The 11929-nt window shown below is 51.5% G+C and overlaps 1 protein-coding gene across 1 annotated transcript in view; it reads left to right on the forward strand.

The window, feature by feature from the left end:
• The window catches only part of ABR (ABR activator of RhoGEF and GTPase), a 188689-nt gene that overhangs the window by 23292 nt on the left and 153468 nt on the right, over positions 1–11929 (forward strand). The gene's annotated exons all lie outside the window — the stretch shown is intronic.

Below are 11929 nucleotides of genomic sequence, written 5' to 3' on the forward strand. Positions count from 1 at the left end.
TTTTAACAAATGCTTCTCTCAAATATGTTAAGATGGCTATGTTTTTTTCTTCCATAGTCTGTTAATGTAGCAAATTACACAACCAGATTTTCTCACACTGAACTAGGGTTCTATTGCTGGAATAAACCCTATTTGGTCTGACATAGAAGTTTGCAGGTTGCTCACTTCACTGAACAGCCCATCCACCTGGCAGCAGTTTGGGCAGTGCACAACCCTGACACCCATGCACAGTGGGTGGCCCTGAGACATACAGCTTGTTAAAGAAACACTGCTAGATTCATATGCCAAACAGCGAAGCTCATTTGCATTTATGGCATAGATAGTACGGGCCTATAGTTTTTCCCTTTGATTGCCCTTATCCAGTTTTAGTGTCAGCACTATGGTAGTGTCATGAAATTGGGTAGCTTCCCATCTGCTTCTGTGCCCTGAAACATAGGCATGTTAGGAACCATGGGCATTTTCTGTTGGTAAAGGTCTGGATGCTCGCCTTTATAGCCAGCTGGGTCTTGTGTCTCCATCTTTGTCTGTTTGCCCATTTAGTTAAAGGTTAATGATTTGCTCAGGTTTTATGTTAATACTAGAGGCCCGGTGCATGAAAATTCATGCACTGGAGGGGTGGTCCCTCAGCCCGGCCTGCCCCCTCTCACAGTGCGGGAGCCCTTAGGGGCGGGAGGCGACGCGGCAATCAAGGGAAGGCGACGCCCCACCACACCTCTGCTGCTGCCACGGCCGGCAGCGCAAGCCTCGGCCAGCCCTGGTTACCTGAGCCTCCGGCCTCCCTGGGTAGCTGGGGGGCTGAGGAGACTGGGAGCTGCCATCTTGTGGCTGTGGGCGCCACCATCTTTGAGGGTGGGGCAGTCAATTAGCATATTCCCTCCTTATTGGCTGTGGGCACTGCCATCTTTGAGGGTGGGGCAGTCAATTAGCATATTCCCTATTTATTAGCTAGGATATGATCTGTATCATGTCTAGAGATTTGGGTGAAGAAGGAGTGGCCATATGAAAAGTTTATCATGATAGTGTGAAACCAAACAGATGCCCTGCATGCACTCAGTCTTCTACCTTGAACCAGAAGCCCCAAAGGAAAATTAAGTTAGAATTAAGATCTCAGTTAAAAATTAGCATCCTAGTATGCCATGAAGCAGTCCTTGTGGTATGTGTAAGTGTGTTTTCAATATAAAAGACATAAAAACAGTACTAAAGTATTTGGAATAAAACATGCCAGTTCTTGTCATCTCTCGCTGCCACTTTCAATCCTCTCTCCAGAAGGAACCTGCTGGTAGCAGTTTGTTGTAGATTATACATCCTTCCAGTCCTTTTGTGGCATATGTACAAGAATTTGTATGTAATTTGTTTACTGTTCCATTTATTCTCACAACAACCGTAAGAGGTCAGTATTATTAACCCCATTTTATGGATGAGAAAACTGAGACCTAAGAAGGTTGGGTGATGTGCCAAGGGGCCTGCAGCTAATCCGTTTGAACCCAGGTTTCCCATTTTGAAAAGAGCCAGTACTTCTTTTTCAGATTGAGACACTACTCTTGAAAAAAACAACGAATGAGGCTTGCTCAGTGGTGTATTTCTCACAAACCCCCAGTGGTCTGGGGGGTGGGGGGTGGGGTCCCAAGGGACACTGGCGTCTCTCAGCTCAGTGACACTCTCCTCTAGCAGCTGTACTCTGGGTGGGAGACCTAAGTGGGCAACCCCTTGGCCTGATCATTTGAATTTCAAGCGACCTTCCTTCCTCTGGATTTCAGGTCTTCCCTCTTGCTAGGGCGTTTTGAATCCTGTGAAAAGGCATCCTTGAAGTGTGCCTCCAGGATAGGTTTTCAGGTGCTAGGGACTCCAACGGTTCCCCGACATGCCCCTGGGGAAATCAGGGAGACCCCGACAGTGGCATCAGCCCGGCTGAGTTTGGGGAGAAGCCAAGAGAAAGTGGGCGGGCCACGAGTCTTGGCAGGTGGGCCTGTTTTCCTGTCCGTTCCCCCTCGGCTCTAGGGAACCAAACTCTTTGATCTATTGATCCAGAAGCAAGGGTTGGAGCAGGTTTCACCTTCCCCATCGGCCAGCGCCTCCCAGAATATCCAACGCTTCCTAATGGCGTGCCAGGACCCACACACATGCCACACGCCCTGGCCGGTCCCTTTCTATCGCCTAAAAGAGCCTGAGCTTCCCTTCACCCCCAACCCCTTCCACGGTGCCGAGGGTGGGGACCAGCCCCCAGAGGGTTGCGGCCTCTGCCTTCCCGCACGAGTCACGGAAACACGTTCCCCAGCCCTGAATGCATTTGCATCTCAATGTCTGCGTGAGCCTCCGAAACCGAGCCCCGCCCCCACAGCCGGCTCCCGGAGCTGCGGCCGCCTCGGGGCTTCGGATTTGATGTTGGATTAACCGAGCGTGCAGGCGAGGCTGCCCTGGTTGCGCGAGAGGGTTGGCTAGTTCACATTTAAATGCCGCAGCCCGGTCACGTGGCCTGGAGCCGCGGTCCCGCCCCGCCCGGCTCGCCTGCCGGGCTCCGAAGCCCCCTCCACGGGGGCCTCCCCAGGAACCACTGCTCACGGGCCTGACGGGTAAGTAGCAGCCTAGCCGCAGGGAAGGCCGAGTCCACCCTCTACACAGGCAGCTGTCGCTTCCTTTTTGCAGCGAAAGGGTCGTTTGTCTTCAACCCAACTGTCAGCGCCGCATTTCTGAACCCCAAACCTAGGCAGGCTTCCATCAAAGATCTGCGGATTAGGAAGACATGATTATGAATCATCTTTCCTTCCCTAACAGGATTATCAAATTTCATGCAACATTTACCAAGAGCTAATATGTCAAAACATGAAAAGGGCGACATACACTTTGGTGGACAACACCATAGCGGGGTCCTTCAGATGAGGGTTGGGAATTTGGGCTTCCTTTTCCGCAGGGAAAATGCCCTTAAATGTGACCACATCGTGTGTGAGTGTGTGTGTATGAGAGTGTGTGAGTGTGTGTGAGTGAGAGTGTGTGTGTGTGAGTGTGTGCGTGTGTGTATGAGAGTGTGTGTGTGTGAGAGTGTGTGTGTGTGTGTGTATGAGTGTGTATGTGAGTGTGTGAGAGTGTGTGAGTGTGTGTATGAGTGTGTGTGAGTGTGTGTGTGAGAGTGTGTGTGTGAATGTGTGTGTGTGAATGTGAGAGAGTGTGTGAGTGTGTGTATGAGTGTGTGTGTGTGAATGTGAGAGTGTGTGAGTGTGTGTATGAGTGTGTGTGTGTGTATGAGTGTGTGTGTGTGAATGTGTGTGTGTGTGAATGTGTGTGTGAATGTGAGAGTGTGTGAGTGTGTGTATGAGAGTGTGTGTGAGTGTGTGTGTGAGTGTGTGTGAATGTGTGTGTGTGTGAATGTGAGTGTGTGAGTGTGTGTGAGAGTGTGTGTGCGTGTGTGTGTGTTTCCTGGCATATCTGTGCTTAGGGACTGTTTTCAGAAGAGTCTATGAAAAGGCAGTGGGTGTTTTTCAATTTGCAATCTAGAATGAGCGATCCCACTGAAGTCCAACATGAGTAATAGAAATAAACCGGAGATTCTTTTTCATGTGAACTGTGAGGCCCTAGCTGAATCTGTTACTATAAAAAGCCCTTCTGGGTTGAAACATGTCCATGTTATAATACTCAGACATGCTCTAAATTTAGTGTGTGTGTGTGTGTACACTAATTTCTGGTTTTAAGAACCTTTTTCTTGGTCCAACATTTTGATTTAATGTTTACTGTGGATAATCCTATGTTTCCAGTTTTCACATCACATTACCCAGTATGTTTTTTTCTTTGGACACATTTAGACACTTTGGTTTCCCTTTTGCTCCGGCGGGTGCTCCACCTTGGGGCCCTTGAGACAATTCTGTTGGTTAAGAGAGTTTGTACTGGACTCAAACTTTTCAACTCCCCTTGTCCTTGAAATGATGGTAGCCCTGAATTTAAGGCTAGGGGGTTGCTTTTCCAGACAGGTCATCTTTTTCATATTCTAGCTGAATGGCTAAGTATGGAGTGGGCACACTTCTCAGGAATAGGGTCCTTTTGACTTAAAAACAACAACACGCTAATAAGTTGATAACTCTGCAATGACAGTGAGACGCCTACAGAATGAAGAGTGTGGTTAGCCTTTGGCAACCTCCGCACAACTCAGTCTCTCCTCACTAGGCGTGCAGTAATCTTTTGGGGGTGGAGTGGCGGTTTCACTTTTTGCCTTGCTTTGGCCCTCAGCAGAGAGAGGTTGTGTGTGTGTGTGTGTGTGTGTGTGTGTGTGTGTGTGTGTTTATAGTTCAGCCAACACAATGATAATTGCTAAGCACGTTTCTCAAGTGCATATGATGAAGGCACTGTGCTAGGTGTCTTGTTATCTCATTTGATCTTCTCAGTCATCTCCAGGCAGTCACCATTAGGATCCCCATTTTACAGTGAAAGAAACCGAGGCTCCGAGAGGTGTTTTTAAGGACACCAGGTCTTACACCCAGGTCTGTTGTGTCTCCAGCACCCACACCCTCACCTAAACCATTAAAGTCTGCATCCGGAGCAGCAGCAACCCAGAAACTGACCCCATGAAGCTACTACTGAAGTGAGCAGCTTTGGGTAATGCTGCTGCCTGCAGGGGACCTAAGGTCCGGCAGCTGTGCCCAGGGGGGTTAGCAGGTGTCCTGCCCCCCTCCCCCACTCCAGGCGCCTCTGATGGGAGAGTGGGCAAAGCCAAGCAGGAAGCATCAGAAGAACCACCGCTGTGTTGGCGGTTCTACCTTTGTAAAAGCAAATATCAGTCTCCACGTCGGCCAGGAAACAGGAACCCTTGACAAGATTGGCATAGCTGATATCTGGCCGAGCTGTGGCATTCTCCTCAGGCCCTCAATTCTGCTTTATCTGCAGCCATGGCCAGCAGATAGGGTGTCTGCCTGGGAAGTGTGCCTTCAGCTCCATTGACTGAGTGTGCAGGTGAATTCACCTGGACATCGCCTAATTTCACCTACTACAGGGCCAGGGTGCTGCCTCAGAGGGAGTTTCATTGATTTTATCTTAGCCGTGTGTGGGCTTCTAAAATCAGAAATGTGCCATAGCTGGTTTGGCTCAGTGGATAGAGTGTTGGCCCTGAGGACTGAAGGATCTCGGCTTCGATTCCCATCAAGGGCACGTTCCTCGGTTGCAGGCTTGATCCCAGCCCCAGGTGCGCGGGGGCGGGGGGGGGGGGGCTGGTATGCGAGAGGCAACCAATCGATGTGTCTCTCTTGCATCGCTGGCACTCTCCCCCTCCCTTCCACGCTCTCTAAAAATCAACGGAAAAATACCCTCGGGTGAGGATTAACAAAAAAATTATAAAATTTAAATTAAAACATTAAATCAGAAATGCTTACGAAGCCAGTGGCCACTTGGGAGGGTTTGTCAGAAGTAGAAGGCCATTTCCCCCCACCCCCTCTCCCAGAGCTTCGCAGTCGGTGTGCCTAGAATGGATTGAAGCTGTGAGGGAATACTGTAGTCTCAGTCTTAGGGTAACGGGGACAAGTCCTGGGGCAGTCGGATACCCCTGGCCTCTGACCACTGACAGCTTTGTCCCCTGAACCCAGGGCACTGTGCAAACATTGGCATTTCCTGCCTGTGCCACGATGTGGCAACGTCTGGAAAGGACTTCTCCCTCCTGCCTTCCTAAGATGGGAATGGCAAACCCAGCCTTCCACTCACCTTGTCCCTGTCAGGGGTTGGTTTGTGCAGTGAACTCAAACCTAACTTTCTCATTACAATTCTCCCTGTACCTCTCTCCCCTCCCCCTCCCGTTTCCATGGCTAAAGGGCTGATGTCACTGACACAGCCCACCCGCCACAAGGTGGGTAGCCCTGACCAAGACTTCCTTCTCACCTCGAAGCTGTCGCGTCCGGCAGAGGAAGGAAGAGGCCTGAGGCCCTGTCAGGGGAGTTCTTGGCTTCCTTCTGAGGACACTGCAGGTGGGACTTACCTCCGGTGTGCGTGGACTGCTCTGATGGGCAGGTCCTGCTCCTCCCTCCCCCAGGAGCCCCACACATCTTACCTGGATTGTGAGTAAACTCGGTTGAGGGGCTAGCGTTCCCCTCCGGGGGCTCATCTTTGTGTTTAGGGCCAAGGAGACCCTGAGTGAAGAAAGGTCAGAGCTCATCTAGTTAGCATTTGCCTTGCTGGAGGCCACAGGATGGGGAGAGAGTGAAGCTGGAGGTCACAGGACAGGAGAGAGTGAAGCTGGAGGTCACAGGACAGGAGAGAGTGAAGCTGGAGGTCACAGGACGGGAGAGAGTGAAGCTGGAGGTCACAGGACGGGAGAGAGTGAAGCTGGAGGTCACAGGACGGGAGAGAGTGAAGCTGGAGGTCACAGGACGGGAGAGAGTGAAGCTGGAGGTCACAGGACGGGAGAGAGTGAAGCTGGAGGTCACAGGACAGGAGAGAGTGAAGCTGGAGATCACAGGACGGGAGAGAGTGAAGCTGGAGGCCACAGGATGGGGGTGGGGGGAGAGTGAAGCTGGGGGGTGGGGGGAGAGTGAAGCTGGAGGTGACAGGAGAGGAGAGAGTGAAGCTGGAGGTGACAGGACGGGGGGTGGGGGGAGAGTGAAGCTGGAGGTGACAGGACGGGGGGTGGGGGGAGAGTGAAGCTGGAGGTCACAGGACGGGGGGTGGGGGGAGAGTGAAGCTGGAGGTGACAGGACGGGGGGTGGGGGGAGAGTGAAGCTGGAGGTCACAGGACAGGGGGGTGGGGGGAGAGTGAAGCTGGAGGTCACAGGATGGGGGTGGGGGGAGAGTGAAGCTGGAGGTCACAGGACGGGGAGAGAGTGAAGCTGGAGGTCACAGGATGGGGGTGGGGGGAGAGTGAAGCTGGCCTGGCCAAGAATCAGCAGCTGATTCCCCAGCACCATGTGGAGAGCTGCTTTGATGATCACTAGGTAAAGACCCCCGTTGTACGCATGCCCGAAAGGGCTGGAAAATGCTAATCACGGTGGTCTCATTTTACTGTTTTAAGGTCTGAAATTTGTTTTTATTGTGGCGTTATTACTTTTCACAAAAGAAAAAAAACTAAAGGTATAGTTTTCAAAAAAACACCTCAACAGCCTACGCGTCACACCTTCTCTGCTGCCTTCTGATGACGTGAGAAATGCATACACATGAGCAAATGACAGGGTGCCAACTGCAGTGTGGCTTCTGAGCCAGCAGCTTGGGTGTGCTTAGCAGGACCTTGGCACAGTTCATCTGTTTCCGTTCTTCCCTGCACGCAGAGCTGGAGAGGACTTTTGCTTCTCAGAATAAGGTCCTGAGATCCTGACCACACCTAATCAAAGCTTACACACCTTCACCAGCTCCCTCCGAAGGACGAGGGTCTGAGAGGACAGATAGCCTGTCCTGGGGGCCAGGCACCAACCTGTGCCGGCAGGAGCAGGCAGGAGCAGGCAGGCCAGGTGGGGAGCCAGCTACGGTGGGTGTCTTGGACCATGTTCTCCTCGGCAAGACAGAACCTCTTCCTTACGGTCCTGGAAACCACCCTAGAAATCACAGAAGTGCTGCCTGGCTAAATGTGTCCACAACGTACGAATGGTGGGGTTAGTGGTCTTTGTAGGAAGTGCGGGCTCCTTGCAGGCCTGGAAGCAGAAGGCGGGCTGCTTGCGTATGCAGCTCCAAGTGTGGCCTCCAAGAGAGCAGCGGGGAGCCAGGAGCTCCGAGGGCCAGGCGTCTGTGTAGCTGCTTCCTCATCTGTGGCTAGTTGTGCTGGGTGGCAGCTAGGATCTCTTTTACCAAAGCAGCCCAGGAAAAACCAGCTCAGCTTCCCCAAGGCCCCAAGAACTAACCCCCAGGGCGCAGGTTCCGCTGGGGCAGCGGCTAAGGTTCCTGCCTCCGTGGCCGCTAGCATGGCTCTCTCCAACAGCCAGTGGGCGCATCTGCCCCAAGAGCCAGAGATCTCAGCGGTGGAGTGGGCTGGAGCCAGGTCTGGCTGGTCCTACTAGTAAGAGGAGGCACTGTGTCCTTCCTGGCCTGTGTGGCGTGGTCGGTACTGTCTTCTGCTTTGGGCTGCCTGGCATAGAGCCCACGTGCAAGGGCCCCCTGCACAAGGGATTATCCACTGGGGAGACTGACAACCAAGTCATGATCTCATTTGTGCCTGTGCTGGTCTCCCTGGGTGGTCCCAGGGTCCTTGTGTTGGCTGCAGTGAGTGGGGAGACACCACCCAAGGCTCTGGGGTCCAGGCAAGGGGACTCTTTCTGCACCCTTCCCCCCGCCCTGTGCTGGTGACCTGTAGCTGTTCTCATGTGACCAGTGTGTGGCTTCCTGGAGGAAAGACACTTGCATCATCAGATAGAAGTAGGAACCTGGGAAAACAACCCAGTGCAGCATGGGGGGCTGGGCAATGAGTTGTCTAGAAGATTTGGGGCCCTGAGAGGAGGGTTAGGGTGAGGAACCAGGCTTCCTCTGAGTCATGGCTAAGACCTCAGGGGGTCCCTAGAGCTGGAGACTTAGGAGGGACCAGAAGGCAAAGGGACCATGTCTTCCTGTCTGCGACCTGTCAGACTAGAAATCGGGCGTGGGGATCACCCTGGGAGGGGTAGAAGGGCAGGGGGAGAAGTTTGAAATCATTCAGCACGAAGCTGAGGCTGCTGCAGCTCCGAGCCCCAGCCATTCCCCGTTCCCCCAGAGCATGAGATCGGGCCCTGTGTCCTGGTGGCTCCAGAACAGGAATGATTCCCTTTAAAACGGGTCCTTACAGACCTCACCGGAGCCTGCGCCAGGCAGGGATGGAGGCTGCCTCTGTGGGAGGGCTGCCTCAGAGACCGGATGGCCCCTGAGCACTGGCCCAGGTGGCACTGCGGGGGAACTGGGACGCCTCAGACACAGGGCCCTTCCTTAGGGAAGTGAATCTCAGGCCTCCCCAGGTGGTGGTATCTTCTCCCAGTGGCCTCTAGCTCTGTTCAGAGCACAGAGCATTTTCTAGAAAGTTCTGAGTGTGCTGGTCCTCTTCGTTAGGGCCAGAGCAGTGGAGACGTGAAAATTTGGATGAAGCCAAGGTAGAGCTGATAACCCAACTTTTTTTCTGCATTCCCCTGGGAGGTTAGCTAAGGAATAATTTTCCTTGACATGGTCCTTGAATACTTGGCTGAACCTGGGCCAGGCAGGGCTGCTCTTGTCAGAGACATGCCCAGAGGCTGGGTAGCTCTTGCATCGTTGACAACCACCAGGGACCCTCCAGGTACGGGCCCCCGGCCCATGGAGGCATGGAAAGACTCCAGAGCTTGTCAGACTCTAGTTGAGGAGAAGGAGGGTAGGGACGCATCCAGTGCCTTCTTTGCCCGACACGTGCCCTGGAGGTAGCGTTGAGAGCTCTGCCGATAAACTCATATTGGTATCCGACGCCAGTGCTACCTGGTGTGCTCGGGGACTCAGCTCCCTTGCCAGTGAAGAACTTTGTGATGCCAGAGGCCGGGATGCTCTCTGCAGTGTCGTGAGTGGTGCATGGGTAGGTGTCTGAGCTCAGGCTGCCATAGCAAAATACCTTAGACTGGGTGGCTTCAGCAATAGACATCTATTTGTCACGGTTCTGCAGGCTGAGAGGTCCCGGATCGAGGTGCCGGCATGGTTGGGTGCTTGATGAGGGCGCCCTTTCTGGCTTGTCGTTTGCCCCCTCCTTGCTGTGTCCTCCCAAGGCAGAGAGAGAGCTCTGGTCTCTTCCTCTTCTTATAAGGGCCTAATCCCATCATGGGTACCCACCCTCGTGACCTCATCTAAGCTTAATCGCCCCCCAAAGCCCTTACCTCCAAATACCATCACATTGAGGGTTAGGGCTTCCATCTGCGAATTTTGGGGAGACATAAACATTCAATTCATAACAGTGGTTGGGGAACTTCGGCTCTGGGACCCAGTCAAATCTGAGTGTGAACTTGACTCTATCACTTATTGGAGATGTGACCTTGAGCCTCTACTGTACAGTCGGAATAATGTCCTCCACACAGAGGGGTCATGTGTGAAAAATTAGAGTGACGTCAAAACAGAGAGGAGATTGATGGTTCTGGGGTTAGGGTGGGGGACAGGGACATGTTGGTCAAAGGGTACAAACTTTCAGGTATAAGATGAATGAGTTCTGGGAATCTGATGTACAGCATGGTGAGTATAGTTAACAATACTCTGTTGGGGTGATTTTCGATCTTTTTTCATCTCACAGCACACATAAACTAATTACTGAACTAATTACTGAAATTCTGTGGCACACTAAAAAATATATTTTTTGCATATCCGACAAAAAAAATAAATAAAGGTATAATTTTGATTCATTCACACCAGATGTTGTTGTGTTGGCTGTTGTCATTTTTTTATTTTTATTTTTATTTAACAGTCTCAGGGAAAAGAGGTCAGTGCCCCTGACTAAATAGTTAGGTATTACATGTTGTAAAAATTCTTGCAGCACACCAGTTGAAATTGTGTACTTGAAATTTTCTACTGTGTACTTGAAATTTCCTCAGAGAGTAGCTCTTATCAGGGGTCCTCAAACTTTTTAAACAGGGGGCCAGTTCACTGTCCCTCAGACCGTTGGAGGGCCGGACTATAGTTTTAAAAAAAAACTATGAACAAATTCCTATGCGCACTGCGGGCCCGGGACGAGTCGGCTGCTAAGCAGGACAGGCAGCGGCACCCGGCGGGCCGGATAAATGTCCTCGGCGGGCCGCATGTGGCCCGCGGGCCGTAGTTTGAGGACCCCTGTCATGTTCTCATCACACTCACAAAAAATAACTACGTGAGTCATGGATGCATTGATGTGTTAACTAACCTTACTGCAGTCATTTCACAATACCTCCTTGTATCAGATCATCGTGTTGGATGCCTTAAGCTTACACGATGTTATTGGTCAGCTGTATCTCAATAAAGCTGGAAAGAAAAGGCTGAGAGGAAGAGTAATGTGCTGAACACGGTGCTTGGAACAGAAGGATGGGAGCCAGGGACTCGCTGACCAAAGGGCTTTTCAGTACCTGGATGCCTTGGCCCTGCAAACTCACCAGAAGGGGAAGTGGGTTCTAACCTTTGTGGGTGTTGAACGGGGGTAGGGGTTGGGGGGGCAGGTGTCCCAGAAAGACTTCTTTATAAGGACAGGCCTAAGAAAAGCTGCAGAATCTGTTGAGTCCCTGAGTTCATGCTGAGGCCACATGTTCTATTAGCAATACTCTGTTGTCTTCCCCACTTCCCAAAAGGACTTTCTCCTCCAGCCATTCATTCTGGTTCCCCTCTTCACCCCCATTTTGCCTCTGTGTACTTGCTTATGCTTCTCCCCCACACCCCAGTGCCCTGCCTCCCCACCCTACCATTTTTGCAAATTAAATGTTAGGTGTCCTTCCAGGTCCCAGTTCAAAAGGCACTTCCTCCAAGAAGCATTTGGCTACCAACTCAGATTGGAAGTGATGACCAGCCCCCTTCCTCCGTAGCACACGTTATGGTCCAGACCACTTTCTGGACCCACACCAGGCACTGCCTTGCTTCTCGATGACTTCTGGGCATGTCTTTTTTTTTTTTTTTTTTTTTTTCCTATTCAGGAAGCATTTTATTGTTGCTGTCAGAAAAATCAACACTTTTCAGAAAACCCCCTCCCCCCGCATAACCGTGCTCAGCTTCTGAATCTTGTCTTTTGCAGACATATCAACATATTTCTCTTCAGTTCGGACCATCATTCCACCCATGATTGGAAGATCAATCTTAACTTCCAGTTTCAATATTTGGCTTTTACTTAGGATGCTGTTCAAGATGGTTTTAAAAAATAATATATGTTTTTATTGATTTCAGAAAGAAAGGGAGAGGGAGAGAGATAGAAACATCAATCATGAGAGAGAATCACTGATTGGCTGCCTCCTGCACGCCCCTATTCTGCCCCCGGCTTGCTGGGGATCAAGCCCACCTGGCATGTGCCCTAAACAACCGGAATCGAACCGTGACTTCCTGGTTCATA

The sequence above is a fragment of the Plecotus auritus genome, assembly GCF_963455305.1.
Source record: "Plecotus auritus genome assembly, chromosome: 7".
Classification (NCBI taxonomy): Eukaryota; Metazoa; Chordata; class Mammalia; order Chiroptera; family Vespertilionidae; genus Plecotus; species Plecotus auritus.